At 34.8% G+C, this 9,067-nt stretch overlaps 1 non-coding gene across 1 annotated transcript; it reads left to right on the top strand.

The window, feature by feature from the left end:
- The first annotated feature begins 5,777 nt into the window (after positions 1-5,777).
- LOC132054979 (U6 spliceosomal RNA) lies at positions 5,778-5,880 on the top strand. Its single transcript, XR_009414451.1, has one exon. It is a non-coding gene; the product is annotated as a U6 spliceosomal RNA (small nuclear RNA).
- Positions 5,881-9,067: the final 3,187 nt, after the last annotated feature.

Below are 9,067 nucleotides of genomic sequence, written 5' to 3'. Positions count from 1 at the left end.
TAACAGCAAAGTCATTCAACTTTGTTTGTATCAATAAAATCACTCAACTTACGACTTTTCTTTTATAAAATCACTCAACTTACGACTTTTCTCTTATAAAATCACTCAGGCAAATTTGTCATACACAATATGACATGGCAAAATAAATTAATTTTAACCTGCAAAACTTCAACTCGCCCTGCCCTGCCCGCATAAACCTGTGTCATAACCGCCTTGCTTCAATTTTTCAGTTTTTGCATTTTGTGCGACAGTCATAGGAGTGTCGGTTTCTTTTTTTGCTGAAATGACCATTATCTGGTTCTTACTTTGGTTAGATGATAATTAAAAATGGTTTCACTGCTATATCGAATTAATTCAGAAAGACAGAATTAGTAAACCTAGTTTCTAAATAAATACAACTCATTTATTTATAAGGTACTCCATATATAAATATATTGATATAATCTAAGTAAATGAGTAATAATGTGCAGTTTCTCTTTTCAATTCCTTGAAGTGATTTATAGAATTTCACAACATATATGCTGCTAGCTAGTTGTAATGTGATGGTAGATGTCTTATGAATTTGGATTTCATACCGAAAATTTAATTTTCGTCATTTGCGAACTGAAAAAAAGAAGGAAAATGGAGGAGTGAAGTGAAAAATTTCGCACTTAAACTGGATCATGATAAAGAACAAAAGTAGTAGAACCAGAAAAACGAAACAGATTCTCCAATCCCGCCTGAACTTTTAAAAATACTAATCTCTGAAAACGTGCATTGCACATTTTTCCCTATATTTTTTTTTCCATATTTAAAAAAAAATTAAGTTATAAAATAAAAAGTGTTGAAATCAGAATATCGATTTTATCATTTCGATTTATTCATTAAACAAAATTCATAATAGCGGGACGATGTATAATGAATTCTTGCTCTAAATTTTATAGATGCATGTAAATATCTTTAACGAAATTAGCAAAAACGCAACGAAATATAGATTTTCACAAAACGTGCAAACAGAGCACAATAACTATATAGTATCTTCGCCCATAAAATTACAGAAACAAAATAATAGGAAAACAAGATGCAACACAAAAGAGAAGCGAAGCTAGCCAACTTCTATCAATAAATAAACATGAAAACAGTAGATGTGTTCTCATGTTACCGGTGACTGATATAGTATAATAGTAAGAGTCCTGGACAGTAAGGGCAATTTTTCTGTTAGTGAAATTTTGGTCCCCAATATCTTCTAAATCTGTAGATCAGTCATAGAATGTTTTAAGAACTTGTAAGAGGTAAGTGGTAATGGTCAGTGAGGCAGCTTTAAAAATGGAGGAAAGAAACTTTTGCTTCTACACCTTTTGTTTCTTCAATATATAGAGGTTAAAATGACACTTTATATGGCTCACCATCAATATAATTAAACAGTTATATATCTTTTAAGATTTCAAGAATTATTTTTTATCCACGTACTCTATAATTAGTTGTAGCTTTCATGTCCATTTACATTGCTTATGAAAAGATGTTCAGTAGTGAAAAGATAAAAATAAAAATTGATGGAATTTAAAATTAAAAAAAAAAAAAAAAAAAAGGAACAACGCATCTATTGTAGATTAAACGCTTGCTGATGTGGTGTCGTTGATGCAAGATGCCGAGTGTTAAATGTCCAATGAAATTAAATAGAAATAAAATGATTACTCAGCTCCCGTCAGAATCATTATTGTGGCTGATTAAAGGTAGACAAATGAAAAGGCAGATGTTAGAACTTTGATTTATTATTTGAAATTAACCACTTTCATGGTAGCTATTATTTACAAACATTTAATCGGATACTAATTTTGCTTAATTATATTTAATTAATTTTGATTTAATGTAGGGGTAAAATGGTAAACTAACTTACAAGATAAGAGCTTTCCACTTTTAGTATAATATGATTAAAAGTAACCGCCCTACGCACATGCACTCAACCCCCCCCCGCACACCACTCCGTTGCCATCCTTAGGTATAAGATATGGATTTTCTTTAATTTTATTTTATTTGTGGGATCCATATCTACATGGCGTAAAAAAATAATTTATTTTGTCACGTCATGCGTTTTTTATGACAATTTTGGTGAAGTGATTTTATAAGAGAAAAACCCTAAGTTGAGTGAATTTATTGATACAAAACAAAATTGAATGGCTTTGCTATACATAATTCCTCATAGTTGAGTGACATTGAAGTGCCATTTCATAGTGGGTTTGAAGATGGGTGATAAAATATAGGGATTGTGCTTTGATTTTTGGTGGTAGGCTGTAACGGGTCGTTATGCATTTTTTGACCATTTTACCCCTGTTGACCCAATTCCCGAGGTTATCCAGCGATTCTAGCAAGAATTGAAAGAATTAGAACCTTTAAGTGAAAGGGTTTGACCAATAGTTGACTTTTGGGTAAACAGACATTTTCCGAAATTTTATCGATTCCATGACATCTAGAGGGTCGTTTATGACTTGGTGGTGTGGCTGGTTCGTTTCCCGAGGCTTTCGGGTGCATTTTGGGTACTTGGTTGGAAACTTGGTTTTAGCCGTTTGGGGGTTGAACGAGTCAACGTGACCTCCGTTGAGAATTTCGAGGTCACGGATGGATTCGTAGCATGTTTTTACTTGCGTCTGGATGTTTTGTTTATATTCGGGAGGTCCCGGATGGTTGTCGGGGTTTTGGGTTGAGACTTGGTGAAACCAGATATTTTCTGGTCCTGGTGTCTCGCCCCGGGGCCGGGAGGTCGTCGCCCCTCCGGATGCCCGGCCGAGTTTTGGTCCGGAGAGACAACCATGATGTAATTAATGAATTACGCGCCGATGACGGGAATCCATTTGCTCGAGGCGGGATCGCGGGAGCGGAAATGGTCCGCACCAACGTGAATCGCTTAACCAGAATCTCTATTTTTATTCCTAATTTCGAATCATTAGTTTCATTCACCAAAAACCTAAGTCTAAAGAGCATTAGGGGAGATTTTAAGAGAGGTTTTGGTGGAATCATCTTGGGGTAAGTTCTTAAACCTTAATCTTGCATTTACCTTTCCTTTACTAGTATCTATGGTGGTAAATGGTTATTGAGGGTGATGGGTTATGGAACCTAGGTCATTAATCATTAAACCCTGTAATCTAATTAGTTGTTGTTGTTCTAAATGCTGGTTCTATCATCTATAATTGTGGATTAATAGATTCTAGGATTGAATCTCTCCTGGCTTCTAGAATCAATTCATGAATTTAGGGTTCTTACTAAATTGGGGGTTTTGGCTTAATTGATGAAATTGAAGGACCAATTGTGGTTAGAACCCCATAAAATTAAAGATAATAACTAATGAGACTTTGGGTAGTGTAATTTCACCCTTAATTTCTGGTTTTACCCTCGTGAGTGAATTAAAGGTATTTTGAAGTAATTCTCCAACCGTTTCTCTTTCTGATTAGTTGGATTTTTGTGGTCATTTACTTACTTAGCATTGTTAATATTAGACTTCGATCGTTCTGAAGCACTTCAGAAAGGGAAGGCTCAGGTGGAGTAGTACGTGACTCTTGTTCGGCATTTGAGATAGGTTACGACTTACTTTAGTTAGACTTTGATTAGTGAAATGTATGTATGCGTAGAATTGACGGGAGAAAGCATGATTAGGTCTCTGGACATGATGTTGGGATGGATATACTCTTAGGTTGGTATGACTTCTTATTATGTGGGCTTGTCGCCGTTATTTTACGTATTGTGACATGTGGTTCACTTATTATTATGATTTGGTGATGTGAGGTGATAGATTCACTATGATGATTGAACTTTTTGTTGTTTCCATTTTCCATGGTTGTTGTGATTTATGCCAATCTTGTTATGGCTTATAGTGCTTTGTGATCTCCATAGCATACTCATTGGCTTGGTTTCATTGCTATCTCATTCTTGCATTCGTACATTCATGCATGATGGAAATGTTGTGGAAAACAACGTAATGAAAGAACTATGGAACAATTGATGGAAAAGGGCTTTGGAAACATATGATAGAAAGTGAAATACGAAAGTCATCTCTGGGCTTTGTGCGGAGTGGCTAGTTTTATGGAAGTCACCTCTGGGCTTTGTGCGGAGTGACTAGTACTTGGACACCATGGGTCCCCCAGGTCATAACTGCCGAGACATCGAGATTTTCGTCCGGAGCATGTGTGTACAGGTTGTGTTAATAGCCATTGCATTGCATTGACATTCATCTCATTGCATTGCATATTTCATCATCTCATTTTACTGCTATTGATTGGATTGTCGCTGTACTTGTGTTGTGGCTATTCTGAGAAATAGTGAAAGACTTGGCAGACTTGTGTTTAGGTGCTACACCATAGGCTATGACTCGATTATTGATCATTTGTAAAATGTGTGGATGTTTGTGCCTGTCTGCTTATTTTGCTTGATTCTGTGTTTTACATGCGTGAGCTAATCTTAGTCGGCCTATGATGCTTACCGACGCGTGTGTAATCGATACTACCTTGTTGCACCCTTTCGAGTGCGGTGAGGCGACCTTCATCGAGACCTCGTTTCTAGCCTTGAGGCTATTTGTGAGATTCCGAGGCGAGCCATCTTCCCGACTGCGTACGGACTCTTATCCTCTATTGTCTACCACTCTATCCATTAGACATTATTTATTTATGTTTCAGACAGATGTACTATTTCTAGACATGGTTTGAGTCGATGTTCTTGTACTAGTGACTTCACGTCCTTGGGTTGTATTATGACTAGTATTTCCGCACTTATTATTATTTAGGGCATTGACTTAGACTATCTATTATTGATCTTGTGATTTATGTTATTTTGGAAATTGAATTAGTAATTAATTAAAGGGATGGTTCGCCTACCAAGGGGGTTAGTGTGGGTGCCATCACGACTATGTTAGTTGGGTCGTGACATAGGCAAGGAATCAGTGGTGGTGGTGGGACGAATTTGATGATAGGTGATGATCTCCATGGTGGTTGTTATGATTTTTGATGGTGGAAATAGTGGGTTTTAGTGATTCTGTGGAGATTTGTCAAGGACTTGATTCTTGAATTGAAATTAGTGTTGAAATATAAGGACAACACTCGTCAATACACTAGAAAATAGTGTTCACACTTAGTTCCACACTAAACCAGTGAACTCTCTAAGAGAATGTGAAAAACTCTTCTGCGAGAGAGAATTCAAGAGATCAGAGTCCTTTGTATTTTCATTCGTTTGAGAAATAATTTCTTCTATCAGAAATGGCTCCTGGTTCTCTATTTTTTTTGCATTGCAAAGAATCATAATAATACTTGAAATGACATGCGAAGACAGCAACTGCATACATCCGATCAGAACATTTCGGATAATTGTCATAATTTCCCCTGAAGAGTTTCTAAAGGGCTTGTGTTGTTGAGGCAACAAGGCTTTCAATTTAAATGTACAGTTCCTCCGTGGTTTTCAGATTAAGTTATGACTGCTCCATTTCAACCATTTGGCAGAATATTCTCCATTGATCTCGTCAAGAGTAAGAGACGAGAAAGCCATTGAAATATGCGTTAAAAATACTATCAAGAAGAAATTAAAAAGGGACCTTTTACTAAGGAAAAAGAGGTCTGTGGGATTTATATAATGGGAGAGGGTCTGAGGTTGTGGGTGGGAGAGAGAGAAGGGTATAAATTTACAATAGCCCTTACAAAGGGGAGGTCGTCGTTTTCTACACCAGTGACCAAACCCATCCAAATTTCATAAGTTATGCACTTGACCACCCAACTTAGACCCATCCAACTTATATCATGTTGATATTCAAGTATCCTTACGTCCCTCCAAGGACATTCGTTAAAATTGGAATGGCACAGAGAAAATTAGCATGGCGCATGCGCAACGATGACATGAACAAATCGAGAAATGGTCCAAATTTTTGTCAGGAACGAGATTCTATGGGTTTACATATGATCTTTACTTACATGGTTTTGATTATTTTGCGCTTTGTATGATTCAGACCACCAAAACTTGAAGATGATTTGCCCCAAAGGCTTAAACCCCATAATCTCATGAGATTGACTCATTTGCCCATTATGGTTGGCCTGCCAGAAAACCTTTTTTTGTTGATATTTGCTGAAGATCCTGGAAGTTTATCAGTAGTCCTCCTTGATGTGGACCGATGCGATGACTCTATATGTGTGTCAGCAAGGGCGACCTATTAATATTAGTGGCCTAAAACCAAATTTTAGTAAGAGACTTTTTTATACTTGTTTATAATGTAGCACTCGTAAAAGACATAAAATATTTTTTTAAGCAGTGATAGGGTCAATTATTTTATTTAAAATAAATCACTATTCTACTTGTATACGAACAAGTCAAATCATAGTATGTAAGGAATCAAACTATGAACTATTGGAAGAGAAAGAGTAAAGAAAATCCTTTTAGAACACAATTTCCAAAAGCACATAACAAATGAAAATAATTCACGGTTATATGACAATGACAAGATCAGTTAAGCATGTAATCTTTCCAGCTTGGCCCGCATATTGAGGTGTCTCCTCAAAGCATTGAATACAATCGAAAACTAGCCATTGTAATTACCAATGCACCTAAAACACTTGTACACCACTATCGCTGCTCCAAATAGATTGGCATCAAGATAGGATGGTTAACGTTCATTCTTGTACAACTTATTTAACATACATGCATTTCACTTCGAAAGTTGCAAGAATTTTCCATCTGTAGCTTAAGCATATCTTCTGTCGCAGTGACCATCCTAGACTTCCAAGCTTTTTTATGTGGTTGCAAACATCTCAATTCATAGAAGCAGGCTTTTTCGAGGTCATCAACAACCCTTATGACATCCAGAACTCCAGGACGAGGAGGAATACCTCATAACTTTTCAAAGGTTGTATATAGTTGTTTTGAGACGTTATATGGAGGAGATAGTTTCATCCTCAACGAACATGTTAGGAAGATCCCTTTCTCCCGTAGTACATATCTAAGTGAACGTAGGAGCAGGATAAGTTAGTTCACAAAGCTTCATGTAACCAGCATTGCCAATGACTTAGGATCAATGTTAGAAAGAACGGATCCATCTTGATTTATATCCAAGATTCTAAGAATGGCTCCTTTGGAATTGACCTTCAGTCTCCCTTTTGCATCACATATTTTATCAATCTTATCTTTATACTTCTGCAAAGCATCCTCAGAAATTATTGGGCAGTTCGCTTGTTGGTTGTCCATGATGCAAGAAGTTATGCACAGGTGGAAAACCCTAACTAGCAAATTACACACACGCCGATGGGCGTTCGTCTAAGAGGGGCGAGGAGAGCCATGACACTACTTGTATTCTGCCCTAGGACCCATGACATAATAACATTTAACTTCACATAATACTATTATTATGTATAATGGAAGAATTAAATCAAGTTAACAAGAAGTTAGTCATGTGTTTGCAATACATCACCTTGGATATTGTTGTAAAAAAATTAATTTACTAATATGAAGATTTAAGTAGTTTAACTCAAAGATCTAAAATATTTGTAATGTTAAAAAAAATTGAGTCTTTTTTTTTTCTTTCATTCCTTTTATCAATAATTCTTTTTTACTTTTTTACATTTTTTCTACAAATTTTAACTTGACTATTATCTAAGTGAAATTAAAATTATAAAATATATTATCAAAAATTTTTGGGGTGAAAATCAACTTTGCTTTAAAAATCAAACTCCCCCCCTCAACTCTGAACAATAGACAGTCTCCCCCCTTACCTATGCAATGTCTATTTTACCCTGGACATTTTCAATCGTCCATCTATGTAATACCTTTTATATTATACAAAAATTATTTTTTAACCTAGGTATTTATAAATTTTTATTTAAGGTCATATTATTAGTAGAATAATCCTTTTATGAATTTATCACATAATCTAATGTTACTTTATGATTGATATTTTAACATTACATGCATTAAGTATATATCATGTATGTACGTACATGCATGTATATATATATAGACACACACACAGACACACACAGGCACACAGACACATATACATATTACCTATTATTTTACACACACACACACACACACACACACACACACCTATATATATATGTATATTTAAGTTTCATATATATAAACGAGTTTGGTTGTCATTAATGGAATATTTTTAAATAATAATAATTTAAAATTTATTTATAAAATAAATAGACAATATTTTAGGAATTTGTTATAGAATATACCTCTATTTTTATGAATTATAGAATATACCTTTATTTTTATTAATTATTTTGTACCTGCATTGAAATATATTCATAAAGTTATTATTACCGGTTATTTTTACTTGTATAAATACAGATATTAGAGTTTTGATAATTATTAATAAAAAAAGTTCTTATTCTTCTCATTTAGTTCATTATAGAATGATATTAAGTTATATACTCAATTAGTATTTCTTAATTTTTTTTTCCCGCCTAGAAAATAATATTTATTTTATTATAGGAAATTTGTTTCATAGATTAAGGAGATAAAAAATATCATGATTTTAAAGAAATAAAAGAAAAAAAGACAAGTTGATAATGTAAGGGTAAAATAGGAATTAAAAAAAGTTAATTAGGATAAAGGGGGGGGGGGGGGGGGAATGACTATTGTTCAAAGTTGAGGGGGGAGTTTGATTTTTAAAACAAAATTGAGGGGTGAAAATAATTTTTGGGGCTTATAAAAACGTCTTTGCTAGCCTCCCCCTTCAGCCACCCCTGTGTGTCAGGCCTTCGGTTTGATGATCGTTTTCTTATTTGTCCCTTTAATGCTAACCCAAATAGTTAGTCAATTTTTACAGCATAAAGTTCCATACCTGATGAGGAAAATAGTTATTCAATTTCTTTCTCTGACATGTGAAATATATAAAACATGTTATAAAATAATAATAAAAGTTAACGACAACAAGAGATATAGCCAAAGAGATTGGGAGGGAGAGAGAGATTTTATTGCTCTTTCAATTGTTGTACAAATGAACTGAATTGACTTCCTATTTATAGAGGAAAAGAAGCTGCTGCGAGGCTTTTCAGAAGGTGCTGATAAGCTGCCTGCTTGAGCTACTTGCAAGTTGCCTGCTTAATTGTAA

The sequence above is a fragment of the Lycium ferocissimum genome, chromosome 4 (assembly GCF_029784015.1).
Source record: "Lycium ferocissimum isolate CSIRO_LF1 chromosome 4, AGI_CSIRO_Lferr_CH_V1, whole genome shotgun sequence".
Taxonomy (NCBI): domain Eukaryota; kingdom Viridiplantae; phylum Streptophyta; class Magnoliopsida; order Solanales; family Solanaceae; genus Lycium; species Lycium ferocissimum.
Note: the sequence above shows the minus strand (reverse complement) of the source record. Positions and strands in the feature narration are given on the sequence as shown.